We start from the raw sequence: 20512 nt of genomic DNA, 5'->3' as shown, positions 1-20512 counted from the left end.
ATTCTCCCAGAAGAAGAGTGGGTGCAGGGAATTGTGGTGACAAAAAGGCTAAGGCTCACATTTTATAAATTTGAATTTGCTTTTTATAATGACTCCTTTGAGAGAAGCCAGAGGCAGAGGCTGCCACATAGCCTCTTAAAACATCAAAATCTAAGCACTTGTTTTCTACATTAGTAAACCATAAACCTTTTCTAAGAACTGCTGAGTATTCTCCAGTGACCCTGAATTGAGAAAGATGAAATTTCATGACCTGAAGGAGAAGAAAGAAGTCAGAATAGTCATAAATTGGTCAACTTCAAAAAGACTGCTTAAAGGAATACTGAAAACCTATATTTGAAGATCATAGATTTTATACAGAAAAAACCCCAATATATGCTACATGAAAGTATTATCCTTCTTTTTGCTGAGGATTAGACATTGATGATCTATTCAATTACCACTGTGTCTGGAAAAGTGCAATAAAAAGGATCTTTTTGTTGCCTGAGATAGAAAAGTTTAGAATATATAACATGTGATTCTGCTGATTTTAGAGACTGAGTTCCTCTTCAGAATTCTTCTCTCTCAACAATGGAAAGTACTGGTGCATCTTGGATTATTGTGGAGATGGAAAACAAGATCCAGTTTTCCTTTTTGGTCTATAGTCACATCAATACCCCAATTATTAGTATGAAGTCTAATGAACACAGGAGACAGTAGACTAGGTCCTCATTTTCATTGTGATAATTTGATGGAGGGGTCTGGGAATGAGAGCAGTGTCTAAATGAGATCCACCTAAAAGAGAAGGATAGAAGGTAGGTAGGATACTGGGTATGGGGCACATTCCCATGTGACTATTGCCTCCATGGCCTTAAAAAGCACTAACGATTAGAAATAAGGTCAAGCATGTCCACTGATGGCACCACCCAGATCGTCACATCCCTAGAGCTTGTCACGCTACACTATGCACTGTTTCTCTGGTGTAACCAAACATGTCCTTATAGGATTTTTAAAATCAACTTAGAATGTAGGAGTCTTGTGTGTTTTTGCCAGCATTTAGTGTGAAGGAAAATAATAAAGACATAAATTATAGTCATTGATGAAAAGTAATGATGATTCAGTCACACTGTGGGTAGATAATATAGCTGAAATTTTCTGACTGATGCATTCCAAGTGAAATCTGATCTAGTGATTGGTATAGATCTGATGAAGATAGTTTCAGGCATTTTAAAAATCTCAGGTTATAAAAGCAGATGGAGTTAAGGAAGGTCAATTTGTACTCTCTGGAGGCAGAATATTTTGATCAATAATATAGTTAGCCTAACCCATAATGTAAGTTGTACTTTTCTTTTTTTTTTTTTGGTCAAGGTATCTATAACTGAACAAGTTTCATTCCAGTTGGGATACAAATAAATCAACTGAACTAGTTTCATACCATTGAAAATGAAAATAAATCCATATTACAGTCACAATTAGAATTTCCTAGTTGAATTTAGGTTTGGAGCTCATGTAGTAGTCATCTGTGTCTTTAAGAGTCAGCCCAACAAATACTTATCACATTATTGTGAAAATGAGCAAAAGACATAAAACAGTACTGCTTGTTTTCTTCAAAAGTAGGCTTGACCTAAGTCAGAACCCGCCCTCTTGAGAACTGAATGCAGTGGTAGAGATTGCTTTACTTGAGATTAAGTTGCAGGAGGATGCCACCCCAAAAGACTCAAAATTAGTTATTTCGATATGTAGTTCTGTCTTGCATATGGATGGAAATTTGTTCAAAAAAGTTGTGACAAAACATGTATCTGTTATAGTGATTGTTTTATGCCACAATCTGATTTTTTTTTTCTTTTTCTTTCAAAGAACATTGGGGCCATTTTAGAGAAGTGCACATCTTTGCGAAGTGTCACTGAATGTCTGTGTAGATGCAGATCTGATCTTAGACTACAATATTTAATTCTTTGTAGTTTGATGTGAAAAAGAATTGGGATAGGTCCTCTAACCATACAGTGTGAGGTTATTTAAATATATATATATTCCTCCTCCAATTTCAGCTCTTTTGGGGACTCAGCTGAACGCATTCTTCTTTTTCAGGTTGGCACACGCTGATCTCACTAACAGGAACTGAGAGAATAATGGAAACTTTGAAAATACAAGTGTCATAGAAAGAAACAATTTCTTATAAGATAAAAATTTAAAGAAAACGTGCTGTCAAACTTAAGAGTAGAGGGTTTTATTTTCTTGTAGAGGTTATAGTATGAGGCTCTGTTAAATTGAGGAACTGTTTTCTCTCTCATCTACTACATGCCCAGGATGTTAATCTTAACCTCATCCTTACATTGAATAGAAAATCTGACGAAAATGAAACAGAATACTTAACAACCAAGTCTGAGAGCTGTGAAGAAAATAAGGGAAGGTACTTTAGTTTAAAAAGAATATTAGAATTTGGAGGAGGGGAGAAATGATAAACCATCCAAAGAGGCACAATTTCCCTCCTAATTAAGTGAGAAGTGTTTATAGCCTTTAGAATCTTGAGTCTATTGATGAATTAGGGAATGAACTGATCAAGTTATAGCTGATCCAAAGTTATCTGACTCGTGGGATTTTTGTGTTCAGGAATGTATGAGTTGATTATGTGGAAAAAAGACTCTTATAAGTATTATTAATTTTTATTTGGATTAAGACAGGATAGAATTTGCCTTCTAACTCTATCATATTTTGATCTGAGATTTAGCCTCTCTAAGCTAATATTTACATCTGTATTATAAAGGTCATAATTCCTTTCCCTGTGTCTACTTTAATTAATTTAAGATTGTTTCTAAATATAATCACATTTCTAAATATAATCAATCACTTAGATTATAAAATAAAATTCGTTTTCCCAAAATGAAGGACTGGATATATGATTTAACTGATTTAAGTAAATTGTCACATTTCAATCCTTCTCCTTTAAATATGTAGGGATTCTGTTAATTATTTTTACAGCTTTAGTTGTTAAGCTGTACTTCTTATCCTTTACTTGAAGTGACTTCATTTCATGCTCGTCCAACAGTAGTCCTTATTTATGGTAGTGTTGCTGGCAGAAAATATCATCTTTAAGGTCTTGGCTATAGTCCTGGGGTGGGAATAAGGGTAGAGGTGAGGGCGGAGGGAGAGACCAGCTGTTTAGGACACCGGCAAACGTTCCTACTTTATAACCATCAAGAACTTAATAAAAATGTTTATTTCCTTTCCTCTCTGTATTCATTTTTAAACGGTGCAAAAAAATTCCCTCAAATAAGCAAACAAAAGCAGCCATAAAACCAGGTTAGATTCCGCCATAGAACATGGCATTCAAACTGTGGGCATAACAACTTAGTAAGAAACTCATGGCAGATAATTCAACCTTTCATCTGAAGATTGAATACTACAGGCACTGTTTCCAGCACCTGTGGCAGATGGTCAGTGAAGAAGAAACTGTCCCAGTCAGCACATCCCCACATACAAAGTCACAGATGGCGGTGGAAGCGTGGCTCGGTGCAGCAAGGGCTCTGAAAACAGACCTCTGTCCACCTGAGACAGGCCATTAAAGACATGCTTGCCTTGTTTGTAAATGAACCAAAATCCAAACGCTGCCTTAGGATAATAACAACACTGAATAACGAAGAGTATACATTCTAAAACTGTACGTTTTCAGAGTGAGGAGTTATATGCACAGAGTGTATTTAAATCTCTAGTCCAACATATATAAAAATCACCACGAAGAAGAGAAAAAAGCAAGGTAATTTCCTCAATTTCATTTCCTTCTCTTTGAATATAGTAGCAAGAAATCATACACATAAAAAGGGAAATCACAAATCTATCATACTGCCCTCCTCCAAACTCCCTTATTATTAATTAGAGCTTACACAGGATGGAATTGTCCTGCAAACATGTTTTATTTGGTTGGCCAACGATTATCAGAATTTGCTACCAACATTTAAAAGTCATGAAATAGCCATCTATGAATCTATTCTGCTTGCTTACTCTAAAAAATAAAGACCATTCCACATTAACCAGCTGTATTGGCTGGCCTTGACCCCAAAGGAGATGTGTGCCTTCTCTAATTTGCCAAGATGCCAGAATTTGCTGTTGACTTACACCTGGGCTGCATCACTTATGCATGTCAGCTGCCCAGTCCCTAGTTCAGTACATCTGAAACACTTGTTCTCAAAATTTAATGTGAATCAGATCACCTGGAGGACTTGCTGAAACAGATTGCTCTATCCCATCCCCGGAGTTTGTTTCAGTAGTGCCTGGGGCTCAAAAATGTACATTTCTAAAAAAGTGTCTAGGTGATGCTAATACTGATGGTCTGGAGATCTCACTTTGAGAACTATGCCTCTGGAACTGAATTTAATCAACTAGTATATACAGTGTGTTCTTAGTCCAATGTCATGTTCTATACGGCATAGGAAAAGAAAAAGCTTCCTCAAGTAACTTTAACTCCATTAATGGGTTCACTGATTTTCTAGGACTGTCATAAAAAAAATACCACAGACAAAGTAGCTTAAAGAACAGAACTTTATTTTTTCACAGTTTTGGAAACTGGAAGTCAAAGATCAAGGAGCTAGCAGGGTTGGGTTCTTTGAGGTCTCTCTCCCTGGCTTGCAGATGGCAACCCTCTGGTCTCTTAACATGGTCTTCTCTGTGTTAGCACCTCCCTGGTGTCTTTCTCATACTCTTCTATTAGGACACCTGTCATACTGGAATTGGGCTCCACCTTAATGGCCTCATTTTAACTTAATTATCTTCTTAAAGACCTCATCTCCTAATATGGTCACTGTATTAGTCAGGGGTTCTCCAGAGAATCAGAGCAATAGGATATATCAATATATAAATTTATAGAAAGAGATTATGAAGGATTGGCTCATGTGATTATGGAGGCTGAGAAATCCCACGATCTGCCATCTACAAGCCTGACCAAGGAAAGCTAGTGGTGTAATTTAGTCAGAGTCTCAAGTCACAAAAACCAGGAACACTGATGTTGAGCGCAGAAGAAAATGGATTTCCCAGCTCATACAGAGAGCAAATTCTCCTTTCCTCTGCCTTTTTGTTCTAGTCAGGCCATCAGTGGATCAGATGATGCCCACATGTATTGGTGAGGGTGATCTTCTTTACTCAGCCTACCAAGTTGAGTGCTAATCTCCTTTGAAAACACACACAGAAAAAATCAGAAATAATGTTTTATCCACTTTTTGGGCATCCCTTACCCCAGTCAAGTTGACATGTAAAGTTGACCACCACAGTTACATTTTGAGGTACCAGGGATTGGGACTTCAACATATGAATTTTGGGAAGACACAATTTAGCCCATAACTATAAGGTAAAACAAATCTCAGGAAGTAGAAACTTAAAACTATAAAAACTGACTTTTTATATAAACATAAAGCTTGCTTAGCCATGTCCTCTGAGGAACTAGAGATTCTATCTCGGTATCTGTCGAGTGTTTGAAAAACATTATCACAAGTTACCCATCAGTGTTGCTGAATCCTGTGGTTAGATTCCCTCCAAGGGAATCCTTTCCCTCTTCTGTCTGGAACCGTTCATACCCACCTGGTATATTAGTGGCTTTTAAATTGGCCCAGCTGCTCTTAATGTAGTAGTCATCCAAAATTCCATTAAGGCAGATAAATATAAAGTACAAATCGGGAGGAGACTTTCAACATGGTGGAGGAGTAAGACATGGAGGTCACCTTCCTCCCCACAAATACATCAGAAATACATCTACATGTGGAACAACTCCTACAGAACACCTACTGAACGCTGGCAGAAGACCTCAGACTTCCCAAGAGGCAAGAAACTCCTTTGCCCTGGGTAGGGCAAAAGGAAAAAGGAAAAACAGAGACAAAAGAATAGGGAAGGGACCTGCACCTCTGGGAGGGAGCTGTGAAGGAGGAAATGTTTCCACACAATAGGAAACCCGTTCACTGGCAGAGACAGGGGGTGGCGGGGGGAAAGCTTCAGAGCCACAGAGGAGAGCGCAGCAACAGGGGTTCAGAGGGCAAAGCAGAGAGATTCCTGCACAGAGGATCGGTGCCGACCAGCACTCACCAGCTCGAGATGCTTCTCTGCTCACCGGCCGGAGCAGGCGGGGGCTGGGAGCTGAGGCTCGGGCTTCGGAGGTCAGATCCCAGGGAGAGGACTGGGGTTGGCTGCGTGAACACAGCCTGAAGGGGGCTAGTGCACCACAGCTAGCTAGGAGGGAGTCTGGGAAAAAGTCTAGACCTGCCTAAGTGGCAAGAGACCATTGTTTCAGGGTGCGAGGAGAGGGGATTCAGAGCACCACCTAAACGAGCTCCAGAGACGGGCTCGAGCTGTGGCTATCAGCGCGGACCCCAGAGACAGGCGTGAAACACTGCTGCTGCAGCCAACAAGAAGCCTGTGTGCAAGCACAGGTCACTCTCCACACCGCCCCTCCTGGGAGCAGGTGCAGCCTGCCACTGCCAGGGTCCCGTGATCCAGGGACAACTTCCCTGGGAGAACGCACGGCGCGCCTCAGGCTGTTGCAACGTCACACTGGCCTCTGCCGCCGCAGACTCGCCCCGCATCCCATACCCCTCCCTCCCCTCAGCCTGAATGAGCCAGAGCCCCCTAATCAGCTGCTCCTTTAACCCCGTCCTGTCTGAGCAAAGAACAGACGCCCTCAGGTGACCTACACGCAGAGGCGGGGCCAAATCCAAAGCTGAACCCCAGAAGCTGTGTGAACAAAGAAGAGAAAGGGAAATTTCTCCCAGCATCCTCAGGCGCAGCGGATTACATCTCCAAAATCCACTTGATCTACCCTGAATCTCTGGAATAGCTGAATAGACAATGAATCATACCAATATTGAGGCAGTGGACTTTGGGAGCAACTGTAGACTTGGGGTTTGCTTTCAGCATCAAATTTGTTTCTGGTCTTATGTTTATTATCTTAGTTTAGTATTCAGACTTTATTATCAATAGTAGATTTGTTTATTGATTTGGTTGTTCTCTTCCTTTCTTTTTTAACATATAGATATATTTTTTTTCTTTTTTCTCTTTTTGTGAGTGTGTATGTGTATGCCTCTTTGTGTGATTTTGTCTGTAAAGCTTTGCTTTTACCATTTGTCCTAGGCTTCTGTCTGTCCATTTTTTCCTGTTTGTTATTTTTCTTATACTATAGTTTTTAGCACTTGTTATCATTGGTGGATTTGTTTTTTGGTTTGCTTGCTCCTTCTTACTTTCTTTCTTTCTTTCTTTTTTATTACTTTTTAATTCTTTTTATTTAAATTTTTTTTTCTTTTTTCTTTTAATAACTTTATTTTACTTTATTTTTTTCTTTTTTCATTCTTTTTTTTCACCCTTTTCTTCAGAGCCATGTGGCTAACAGGGTCTCGGTGCTCCAGCCGGGTGTCAGGCCTGAGCCTCTGAGGTGGGAGAGCCGAGTTCAGGACATTGGTCCACCAGAAACCTCCCAGCTCCATGTAATATCAAATGGCAAAAGCTCTCCCAGAGATCTCTATCTCAACGCTAAGACCGAGCTCCACTAAACGACCAGCAAGCTACAGTGCAGACACCCTATGCCAAACAAATAGCAAGAACAAAACACAAACCCACCCATTAGCAGAAAGACTGCCTAAAATCATAATAAGGTCACAGAAACCCCAAAACACACCACCAGACGCGGTCCTGCCCACCAGAAAGACAAGATCCAGCCTCATCCACCAGAAAACAGGCACTAGTCCCCTCCACCAGGAGGCCTACACAACCCACTGAACCAATCTCACCCACTAGGGGCAGACACCAAAAACAATGGGAACTATGAACCTGCAGCTGAGAAAAGGTGACCCCAAAGACAGTAAGTTAAGAAAATGAGAAGACAAAGAAACATACAGCAGATGAAGGAGCAAGCTAAAAACCCACCAGACCAAACAAATGACGAGGAAATAGGCAGTCTACCTGAAAGAGAACTCAGAGTAATGATAGTAAAGAGGATCCAAAATCTTGGAAATAGAATGGAGAAAATACAAGAAACGTTTAACATAGACCTAGAAGAACTAAAGAGCAAACAACCAATGATGAACAACACAATAAATGAAATTAAAAATTCTCTATAAGGAATCAATAGCAGAATAACAGAGGCAGAAGAATGGATAAGTGACCTGGAAGATAACATAGTGGAAATAACTACCACAGAGCAGAATAAAGAAGAAAGAATGAAAAGAATTGAGGACAATATCAGAGACCTCTGGGAAAACATTAAATGCACCAACATTCAAATTATAGGGGTCCCAGAATAAGAAGAAAAAAAGAAAGGGACTGAGAAAATATTTGAAGAGATTATAGATGAAAACTTCCCTAATACGGGAAAGAATATAGTCAATCAAGTTCAGGAAGTGCAGACAGTCCCATACAGGAAAAATCCAAGGAGAAACTCATGAAGACACATATTAATCAAACTATCAAAAATTAAATACAAAGAAAAAATATTAAAAGCCACAAGGGAAAAACAACAAATAACATACAAAGGAATCTCCATAAGGTTAACAGCTGATCTTTCAGCAGAAACTCTGCAAGCCAGAAGGGGGTGGCAGGACATATTTAAAGTGATGAAAGGGAAAAACCTACAACCAAGATTACTCTACCCAGCAAGGATCACATTCAGATTTGACGGGAAATTAAAACCTTTACAGACAACCACAAGCTACGAGAATTTAGCACCACCAAACCACCTTTACAACAAATGCTAAGGGAACTTCTCTAGGCAGGAAACACAAGACAAGGAAAAGACCTATAATAACAAACCCCAAACAATTAAGAAAAAGGTAATAGGAACAAACATATCGATAACTACCTTAAATGTAAATGGATTAAATACTCCAACAAAAGACATAGACTGGCTGAATGGATAGAAAAACAGGAACCATACATATGCTGTCTACAAGAGACCCATTTCAGACCTAGGGACACATACAGACTGAAAGTAAGGGGATGGAAAAAGATATTCCATGCAAATGGAAATCAAAGAAAGCTGGAGTAGCAATTCTTATATCAGACAAAATAGACTTTAAAATAAAGACTATTACATGAGACCAAGAAGGTCATTACATAAAGATCAAGGGATCAATCCAAGAAGAAGATATAACAATTGTAAATATTTATGCACCCAACATAGGAGCACCTCAATACATAAGACAAACGCTAACAGCCATAAAAGGGGAAATCGTCAATAACACAATCATATTAGGGGACTTTAATACCCCACTTTCACCAATGAACAGATCATCGAAAATGAAAATAAATAAGGAAACACAAGCTGTAAATGACACATTAGCGAAGATGGACTTAATTGATATTTATAGGACGTTCCATCCAGAAACACCGAATACACTTTTTTTTCAAGTGCTCATGGAAGATTCTCCAGGATAGATCATATCTTGGGTCACAAATCAAGCCTTGGTAAATTAACGAAAATTGAAACTGTATCAAGTATCTTTTCTCACCACAATGCTATGAGACTAGATATCATTTACAGGAAAAATCTGTAAAAAATACAAACACATGGAGGCTAAACAATACACTACTAAATAACCAAGAGATCACTGAAGAAATCAAAGAGGAAATCAAAAAATACCTAGAAACAAATGACAATGAAAACACGATGACCCAAAACCTATGGGATGCAGCAAAAGCATTTCTAAGAGGGAAGTTTATAGCAATACAATCCTACCTTAAGAAACAAGAAACATCTCAAGTAAACAACCTAACCTTACACCTAAAGCAATTAGAGAAAGAAGAACAAAAAAACCCCAAAGTTAGTAGAAGGAAAGACATCATAATGATCAGATCAGAAATAAATGAAGAAGAAATGAAGGAAACAATAGCAAAGATTAATAAAACTCAAAGCTTGTTCTTTGAGAAGGTAAACAAATTGATAAACCATTAGCCAGACTCATCAAGAAAAAAACAGGGAAGACTCAAATCAATAGAATTAGAAACGAAAAAGGAGAAGTAACAACTGACACTGCAGAAATACAAAGGATCATGAGAGATTACTACAAGCAACTTTATGCAAATAAAACGGACAACCTGGAAGAAGTGGACACATTCTTAGAAAAGCACAACCTGCCAAGACTGAAGCAGGAAGAAATAGAAAATATAAACAGACCAATCACAAGCACTGAAATTGAGACTGTGATTAAAAATCTTCAAACAAACAAAAGCCCAGGACCAGATGGCTTCACAGATGAATTCTATCAAACATTTAGAGAAGACTTAACACCTATCCTTCTCAAACTCTTCCAAAACATAGCAGAGAGAGGAACACTCTCAAACTCATAATACAAGGCCACCATCACCCTGATACCAAAACCAGACAAAGATATCACAAAGAAAGAAAACTACAGGCCAATATCACTGATGAACATAGATGCAAAAATCCTCAACAAAATAATAGCAAACAGAATCCAACAGCACATTAAAAGGATCATACACCATGATCAAGTGGGGTTTATCTCAGGAATGCAAGGATTCTTCAATATACGCAAATCAATCAATGTGTTAAACCATATTAACAAATTGAAGGAGAAAAAGCCTATGATCATTTCAATAGATGCAGAAAAATCTTTTGACAAAATTCAACACCCATTTATGATAAAAGCCCTGCAGAAAGTAGGCATAGAGGGAACTTACCTCAACATAATAAAGGCCATATATGACAAACCCACAACCAACATCATTCTCAATGGTGAAAAACTGAAATCATTTCCTCTAAGATCAGGAACAAGACAAGGTTGCCCACTCTATTCAACATAGTTTTGGAAGTTTTAGCCACAGCAATCAGAGAAGAAAAATAAATAAAAGGAATCCAAATTGGAAAAGAAGAAGTAAAGCTGTCACTGTTTGCAGATGACATGATACTATACATAGCGAATCCTAAAGATGTTACCAGAAAACTACTAAACCTAATCAATGAATTTGGTAAAGTAGCAGGGTACAATATTAATGCACAGAAATCTCTTGCATTCCTACACACTAATGATGAAAAATGTGAAAGAGAAATTAAGGAAGCACTCCCATTTACCTTTGCAACAAAAAGAATAAAATACCCAGGAATAAACCTACCTAAGGAGACAAAAGACCTGTATGCAGAAAAGTATAAGACACTGATGAAAGAAGTTAAAGATGATACAGACAGATGGAGAGATATACCATGTTCTTGGATTGGAAGAATCAACATTGTGACAATGACTATACTACCCAAAGCAATCTACAGATTCAACGCAATCTCTATCAAACTACCGATGGCATTTTTCACAGAACTAGAACAAAAAATTTCAAAATTTGTATGGAAAAACAAAAGACCCCTAATAGCCAAAGCAACCTTGAGAAATAAAAACGGAGCTGGAGGAATCAGGCTCCCTGATTTCAGACTATACTACAAAGCTACAGTAAACAAGACAGTATGGTACTGGCACAAAAACAGAAATATAGATCAATGGAACAGGATAGAAAACCCAGAGATAAACCCATGCACATGTGGTCACCTTATTTTTGATAAAGGGGGCAAGAATATAAAATTGAGAAAAGACAGCCTCTTCAGTAAGTGGTGCTGGGAAAACTGGACAGCTACATGTAAAAGAATGAAATTAGAACACTCCCTAATACCACACACAAAAAGACACTCAAAATGGATTAAAGACCTAAATGTAAGGCCAGACACGATTAAACTCTAAGAGGGAAACATATGCAGAACACACTATGACATAAATCACAGCAAGATCCTTTTTGACCCACCTCCTAGAGAAATGGAAAAAAACAAAAAAACAAAACAACAAATTGGACCTAATGATACTTAAAAGCTTTTGCACAGCAAAGGAAACCATAAACAAGATGAAAAGAAAACCCTCAGAATGGGAGAAAGTATTTGCCAATGAAGCAACTGACTAAAGCTTTAATCTCCAAAATATACAACAGCTCATGCAGCTCAATATCCAAAAAACAAAAAACCCAATCCAAAAAAGGGCAGAAGACCTAAATAGATATTTCTCCAAAGAAGATATACAGATTGCCAACAAACACATGAAAGAATGCTCAACTTCACTAATCATTAGAGAAATGCAAATCAAAACTACAATGAGGTATCACCCCACACCAGTCAGAATGGCCATCATCAAAAAATGTACAAACAATAAATGTTACAGAAGGTGTAGAGAAAAGGGAACCCTCTTGCACTGTTGATGGGAATGTAAATTGATACAGCCACTACAGAGAACAGTATGGAGGTTCTTTAAAAAACTAAAAATAGAACTACCATATGACACAGCAATTCCTCTGTGGGCCATATACCCTGAGAAAACCGTAATTCAAAAAGTGTCATGTACCACAATGTTCATCGTAGCTCTATTTACAATAGCCAGGACATGGAAGTAACCTAAGTGTCCTCTGACAGATGAATGGATAAAGAAGATATGGCACATATACACAATGGAATATTACTCAGCCATAAAAAGAAACGAAATTGAGTTATTTGTAGTGAGGTGGATGAACCTAGAGTCTGTCATACAGAGTGAAGTAAGTCAGAAAAAGAAAAACAAATACCGTATGCTAACACATTTATATGGAATCTAAAAAAAAAAAAAAAAAAAGGTTCTGAAGACCCTAGGGGCAGGACAGGCATAAAGATGCAGACGTAGAGAATGGACTTGAGGACTTGGAGGGGGAAGGGTAGCTGGGATGAACTGAGTGAGTGGCATGGACATATATACACTACCAAATGTAAAATAGATAGCTAGTGGGAAGCAGCTGCATCACACAGGGTGATCAGCTCAGTGCTTTCTGACCACTTAGAAGGGTGGGATAGGGAGAGTGGGAGGGAGACATAAGCAGGAGGAGATATGGGGATATATATATATGTATAGCTGATTCACTGTTATAAATCAGAAATTAACACACCATTGTAAAGCAATTATACTCCAATAAAGATGTTAAAGAATAAATAAATAAAGTACAAATCAAGATAAAGTCTACCATCCATATGTCTCTAAATAGGGAAGAGAAAATACATTTACAGTACATATATGTATTTATTGAAAAAAATTTGCATCTAAGTTGGCCCATGCACTTCAATCCTGTGTTGTTCATGGGTCAACAGTATTTCAAAAAATATTCTGAAATTGCTAGAGATGTTTATAATTTTATTGGAGACTGGGATTTATATTTTGTTATGAACTTCTTATATAATGCTTATAAAAGGATAGAAACACATGGAAAGTAATATTATTAAAATTGCATAAGAAATCTGAAAAAAAATGGAAAAGCAAACATATATTGTTTTAGGGTTCCATTAAATATAAATTATATGCTTTAAAAAAAAGCCCAGATAGAAACACAAAAATGTTAACAGTGGTTGTCTTCTGCTAGAGGAAATATTCATATTGTTTTGCATTTCTAAAATTCCTATAATTATCATGGGAAAATAAATGTGACAAAGTCATAAGTTATAGATCTTTTCTTCTCCCCTAGTTTTTGTTTTGTATTCCAATTAATAGGCTCCTGGAAATGCAGATCTACTAGTGATATACGTTACTAAGACACCAGGAGGTTTTTTGTTGTTGTTGCTTGTTTTCTGTTTTCTTTTATGGATAACAGTAACAAGCTATTGATGAAGAATGGCATGCCTTTAGTTTCTGTGAGATACTCCAAGCTCTGCATTTGGAATACCCTTTTGTTTAATTTTCAGTGTGTGCCACTTTTATTTCTTCACCTAAACTTTATGCTACTTGAAGGCTCAGAGGAATGGAGGTTACGAATTTGCTTCAAACCAAAAAGTATTAGTAAGTGGGAAATGCCAGGACTCTCCCCAGTTCTCCCCAGTCATATCATCTCCTTTTTTGTTCCCCACATTTATTATTATTTTTTTTATTGTGTAGTCTCTGTGGTATTTGCCTTAGGACTAGGTCCCTAATTCACAGACACACATGCTTTATCCATGCTTAACAATTTGTGAAGAAGGTTTGGACCTCTAAAGAAATCACAGTATCTACCTCAGCTCTCCCTTGGGGGCTGGAAACAATTTTATTGATGTCGCTATTATTTTTCTGTGTATGTATTGGAAAATAAAGTGATGCATCTCTTCTGGTCATTTGAGATTGTAAATATTCCTTTAAGAGAAGTTATTTCCAAACTGCATATGTGACAGGAAAATACTGGCTTCTAACTGAACCCCAGCCTAATACATGGGTGCAACTTTATATTCCAGTCAAGTAAAAATCTAGGGAAGTATGTGCCAAAATGCCAAATCGAATCATTTGGTTAATAAATACTATATAATCTTTCAAAAGTAAATTGTTACAAATTAGAGATCTTGAGGGTGATCTAAATAAGAAAGCAAAATTTGAAGGATTTGTAAGGTCAGGATGGATATGGGTGACTGAAAAATTTATTCCCCATGGAAACCAATTCTGCAAATATTCATCAGGTATTAGAATTGGTGCTTTTATATATATTCTCTTCTAACAACTCTGCAAAGTGGCTATTATTATTCCATCTCGTGGAAAGAAACTAAATTTCAGTGGGGTTAAGTGGCTGTCTCCATTCACATAGGTATTAAGTTTTAGATCTGAATTCAAATACCTTTCTGACACAAAAAATATGACATGAGAATTGAGGCTTAGTATTCAAAACATCTGCGCCTGTGACTAAAGTAGTAGTATATAGCTATGAGATATATTAAATTCCTAAATGATGGCAGTAGCAATGGAGAAGAAGATAAAAGTATATTAAATGTGACACCCAATGACGTGATACTTAACCACACACCAAACTTTTTTTTCCCACAGAACTCTGAGTTTCAGCCTAGAGCACCATCTATTTGTTTAATCCAAATAGAAAATTAATCACACAAACGAGAATATTCTAAGTCTTTCTTAATTCTTCTCATTGATAACTCTTCCTCATGCATTCCACCAGCAAGTCTTTAATACTGTATTTCCAAAATATAGGCTTCCCACATTATATGAGTCAAAAGCATCCTTGACAAAGAGTTGAATAGTTGAATTTTGGATTGTGAGGGCTTATATTCTGTTTAATCATTTTTAAAAGGGAAATAATGATGCAGGGCCAACTTATCCCAAGACCCCAACTGATTTTGCCAGCAAAACACCTGAAAATATCCATATAACGATTATTCTATGATAAATATTGAACACATTTCCTTTCTTTTGTACACAGGGAAACATTGCATTCATGATAGATTGGGATCAGTCCACTCCCATGCTTAGATTTTTAGGTTTAAGCTGTATTTTATCCTGTCAAACTTTCTCCTAATGTGTGAGCCTTTCTGTGGCTTTTAGTCTTGCTTTCTTCGCTGACTTTTGAAAGTGCCTAAAAGATTGTTTTACATTTTATTAATGAACAACGTATTTGAAGAATCAAGCACAAGACTAATTTCGATGGGTGGGACAGCGGCACTCTGTGTGTAGGGCATCTCCATACTACCCCCAAAGACGATCGCAGTCCGACGCTTTGATGATCCTAGACTGGGTGGCACAACGAGAGAAATTTCTTACAGTTCTGAAGGCTGCTGAGATCAGGGTGCTGGCATGCTCGGTTTCTGGGGAGAGCCCTCTTCCTGGCTTCGAGGTGGCCACCTTCTCACTGTATCCTCACGTGACATTTCTTCTGTGTACAAGGGGAGACAGAGCAAGCCCTGGTTTCTCTTCTTCTTCTTATAAGGACTCCAGTGCCTTTAGATTAGGGATCCACCCTCATAACGTCAATTAACCTTAATACCTCCACAAAGGCCCCAGCTCCAAATACAGTCACCTGGAGGTTAAGGATTCAACATATAAACTTTGAGAGACACAAACATTTTGTCTATAACTTTTTGCCCCTGGCTCAGCAAAACTCGTGTCCTTCTCAGATATAAAATACATTCATTCTATCCCAACAGACCCAAAAGTCTATCTCATTTCAGCAACAACTTTAAAGTTTAAACTCTGAAGTCTCATCTAAATGCCATCTAAATCAGACATGGGAGAGGGTCGAGGTCTGACTCATCCAGAGTCTAAATTCCTGTATAGCTGCGAAACTCTGAACCCAGAAAAGTAAGATGCTTCTATAATACAATGGGGGCACGGGAATAGGATAGATCTACCCATTTCAAATGGAAGAACTTAGAAAGAAAAAAAGGGTGACATGTCCCCCAAAACTCCAAAAATGAGTAAGGCAAATTCCACTGGATCTTAAGGTTGGGGAATGGTCCTCTTTTGTCTGATGATCTGCCCTCCAGGCAAACCGACTGGGGCGGCAGCCTTACCCTCCCAGCTCAGCCTGGTGGCCCTGCCCCTTCAGCTCTCTGCAAGGGTTTTGCTCATGATGCTGCCTGATTTGCTTCTGTAGCCCCAGGAAACAAATACAATGGCAAATTGATGTATCAAAGGAATTCAATGGGGAATGAAGGTCATTTCAACAAATGGTGCTAGAACAACTGGATATATTTATATATATATATGTATATTTATATATATTCATATTTATATATTTACATATAAAATTATCATGCTTACCTCACACAATAAATAAAATGATTGAAGTGGTAAAGTTAAAGGTAAAGGTAAAGTTACAAAGACTCCAGAAGAAGTAACAGGGTGTAATCTTTGTTACTTTGATGTAAGCAAAGCTTTCTTAGGTAAGGATATAAAAAACACACACTATAAAAGGATAAATTTAACTTCACTTCCATGAAATTTAAAACTTCTGCTTTTTTTTGTGTTATTTTATTTTATTTTTTATTGGAGTATAGTTGCTTTACAATGTTGTGTTAGTTTCTGCTGTACAATGAAGTTAATCAGCTATATGTATACATATATCCCCTCCCTCTTGGACCTCCCTCCCCCCCATCCCACCCATCTAGGTCATCACAGAGCTCGGAGCTGAGCTCCCTGTGCTATACAGCAGGTTCCACTAGCTGTCTATTTTACACATGGTAGTGTATTTATGTCAAAACTAATCTCCCAGTTCATCCCACCCTCCCCTTCCCCTACCCTGTGTCCACACATCCATTCTCTACATCTGCATTTCTATTCTTGCCCTGAAAATAGGTTCATCTGTACCATTTTTCTAGATTCCACATACATGTGTTAATATATGATATTTGTTTTTCTCTTTCTGACTTTTTTCACTCTGTATGACAGACTCTAGGTTCATCCACATCTCTACAAATGACCCAATTTCATTTCTTTTTATGGCTGAGTAATATTCCATTGTATATATGTACCACATCTTTTCTTTTTTTTAAACATCTGTATTGGAGTATAATTGCTGAACAATGGTGTGTTAGTTTCTGCTTTATAACAAAGTGAATCAGTTATACATATACATATGTTCCCATATCTCTTCCCTCTTGCATCTCCCTCCCTCCCACCCTCCCTATCCCACCCCTCTAGGTGGTCACAAGGCACCGAGCTGATCTCCCTGTGCTATGCGGCTGCTTCCCACTAGCTATCTATTTTACATTTGGTAGTGTATATATGTCCATGCCACTCTCTCACTTTGTCACAGCTTCCCCTTCCCCTTCCCCGTATCCTCAAGTCCATTCTCTAGTAGGTCTGTGTTTTTATTCCTGTCTTGTCCCTAGGTTCTTCATGACCATTTTTTTTTTTTTCGATTCCATATATATGTGTTAGCATACGGTATTTGTTTTTCTCTTTCTGACTTACTTCATTCTGTATGACAGACTCTAGGTCCATCCACCTCACTACAAATAACTCAATTTCATTTCTTTTTATGGCTGAGTAATATTCCATTGTACATATGTGCCACATCTTCTTTATCCATTCATCTGTTGATGGACACTTAGGTTGCTTCCATGTCCTGGCTATTGTAAATAGAGCTGCAATGAACATTTTGGTACATGACTCTTTTTGAATTATGGTTTTCTCAGCATATAAGTCCCGTAGTGGGATTGCTGGGTCATATGGTAGTTCTATTTTGGGTTTTTTAAGGAACCTCCATACTGTTCTCCATAGTGGCTGTATCAATTTACAAACCCACCAACAGTGCAAGAGGGTTCCCTTTTCTCCACACCCTCTCCAGCATTTATTTTTTGTAGATTTTTTGATGATGGCCATTCTGACTAGTGTGAGGTGATACCTCATTGTAGTTTTGATTTGCATTTCTCTAATAATTAGTGATGTTGAGCATCTTTTCCTGTGTCTCTTGGCCATCTGTATGTCTTCTTTGGTGAAATGTCTAGTTAGATCTTCTGCCCATTTTTTGGTTGGGTTGTTTGTTTTTTTGATATTGAGCTGCATGAGCTGTTGTATATTTTGGAGATTAATCCTTTGCCCATTGCTGCATTTGCAAATATTTTTTTCCCATTCTGAGGGTTGTCTTTTCGTCTTCTGCTTTTTGAAGGACACAATTTAGAAAAATGATAAATGACAAAGCAAGATGCCAAATTTGGATAATATTTAAAATCTACATGCCCTACAAAGGATTTGTAACCAGAATACATTAAAACAGACACACAACTCATAACTCAGTAAGAAGGCAAACAGCACAATTAAAACCTCATGAACTTCCAGCTACTGTCTAGAATATAAAAATCTGAAAAGAATGTAGATTCCACACTACCAAAAACTAAAAAGTGTGAGAGCCACCTGTCTACACTGGCAGGATCATCCTGGGGCACTGAAATGGGAGAGGAGACCCCATCACTTGAAGCTGAAGGGGAAACAGCATCGGCGCCTGGGCCTGTGGTCCGAGTGGCAGTCCTGCTGACCCCTGAATCAACGTTAGGGTTGGGACTTCAACATATAAACTTGGGGGGAATACAAACATTCAGTCCACACCTGCAAATTCAAATTCAGTCTAGTCCTTTCTCAACAGCTATTGTGAATTTGAACTACCATTGTTTCAAATTTGTTACAGGGAATATTCAGAGCATCAGAGTTCAGACAGCCAGGAATACCAATATAGCTACAGTGTATGCACTTCTCTCCATGTCCCTCTATCATATGGATGAACGCATCATCCTCCGAACTGGTCTCTGCAATACTTCAACTTATCAATGACTTCCCATTTAATTAAAGAAGATATTGTGAGTCCTTACATGTAACATCCTTAACAGGATCGAGCTTCCCCTGCTTGTTTCTGCAGCCCCACTTTCTGCTTGGCCGCGCTGCCCTTCTTCTATTTGATTTACTCCTTCAGTCACAAACTGATTCCGTAACTTTGTCTTTGCATGTTCTTTTCCCTTCACCAGAAGCACCATTTCCTTTACTGTACGTGGCTGACTCTCTCTGTATTCAGTTCTCAGAACGCTTATCCCTGCCCGCATATCAAGATTAGCACCCTCCCACCTACTCACGCACATACCTGTATTCCCCACTCCTTCACCCCCCTTCTTTTTGTATCTGTGATTTTGTGCAATTACTTTTTTCTTCTACTTTAAAGTGAAGATACCTACAACACCTGTTTTATTAACTGCTTTATTTCCAGTGCTTATTACAGAAAAGCGGACACATAATACTTATTCAATAAATATTTAATAAATAAAGAAGGAATGAATGGATTAAATATTTAGCAGGTAGGTTGTAGAGCACTTGGTTGTTAATTTTATGTAGTGGTGAAACGAAAACAGCTTAGCATAAAAAAGATTAGGATCCAAATGAATGTGTCCATCAGTATGGTTGATGAAGATATTTAACAGGCTAAAATTTAAGATGACTGCTGGGAATTTTTAGGAGATGAGTTTGGATAGCACAGTGTATGCTCTGACAGTTGGGTTTGCTCTTTTTTGTAATGCAAGTGCCTGATCTAAGTTTTGATTGCAGAGACATCCACTTCAAAGATGGGTTGTCTGAATAAACACCTTGCAGCCACATTAGCAGATGAAGAGCCAGGCCAGCCCTTTCAAGCTCCTTTGTTTTAGAGATCTTGGTTGATTTTTATAACTGACTACTTGGAACACTTGTTTTTTCTCTTCCCTCTTTAAATACCCATGCTTGTGTTTGAAGTTCACCAAGAAAAATGAGCCCAAGAAACTGTAGGCCACCACCCTCACCTCCAACAGAAGCAGAACCCCACAGCCTACTCTCTCTGTCTCTCCCTGTGACCTCACTGTGTGGTCCAGATGTGTCATGTAATTTCCAGGACTTGTAAGTCATAAACTTTTTTCTTTCAGAGTTTCCTGATGGTTATTGCAAAGGGCATCTTGCAATCATAATAAGAACCACAAGGGCCAATCCGGCCGTAACACTGGTTATGTTTAAGTTGAGACTGGCACAAAACAAATAGGTAAAGCAGAGCAGGAGGATTTTAAAACATGCCTGAGAGGATTAACCAGCATTATCAGCCTTTAAAAAATAATACCTACTAATTATGTGTACTTATTATTATTATCAGGTATTGAGTTAATATATTATGCCATTTTTACAATGATAGTCCTATGTTTGGTTTTATATTTCTTGTATAGACAAAAAAGTTGACATTCATAGAGGCAAAGTGACTTTCCCCAGGTCCTAGATCTGGAAAAGGTATAGTTTCCTGAATCTTGGGT

At 38.1% G+C, this 20512-nt stretch overlaps 1 long non-coding RNA gene across 44 annotated transcripts in view; it reads right to left on the bottom strand.

Annotated features, from left to right (window-relative positions):
- LOC132362148 (uncharacterized) overlaps positions 1-20512 on the bottom strand; it is a 322664-nt gene that overhangs the window by 102062 nt on the left and 200090 nt on the right. The window contains exon 4 of one of the 44 annotated variants that reach the window (XR_009502263.1): positions 15519-15630. The exons of 42 other annotated variants lie outside the window; for them this stretch is intronic. This is a non-coding gene — a long non-coding RNA (uncharacterized LOC132362148). The remainder of the gene's footprint in view (positions 1-15518; positions 15631-20512) is intronic. One more of the 44 variants, XR_009502274.1, reaches the window with a different exon arrangement.

Source organism: Balaenoptera ricei, chromosome 3 (genome assembly GCF_028023285.1).
Source record: "Balaenoptera ricei isolate mBalRic1 chromosome 3, mBalRic1.hap2, whole genome shotgun sequence".
NCBI lineage: Eukaryota > Metazoa > Chordata > Mammalia > Artiodactyla > Balaenopteridae > Balaenoptera > Balaenoptera ricei.
This window is presented reverse-complemented; position numbering and strand designations above follow the sequence as displayed.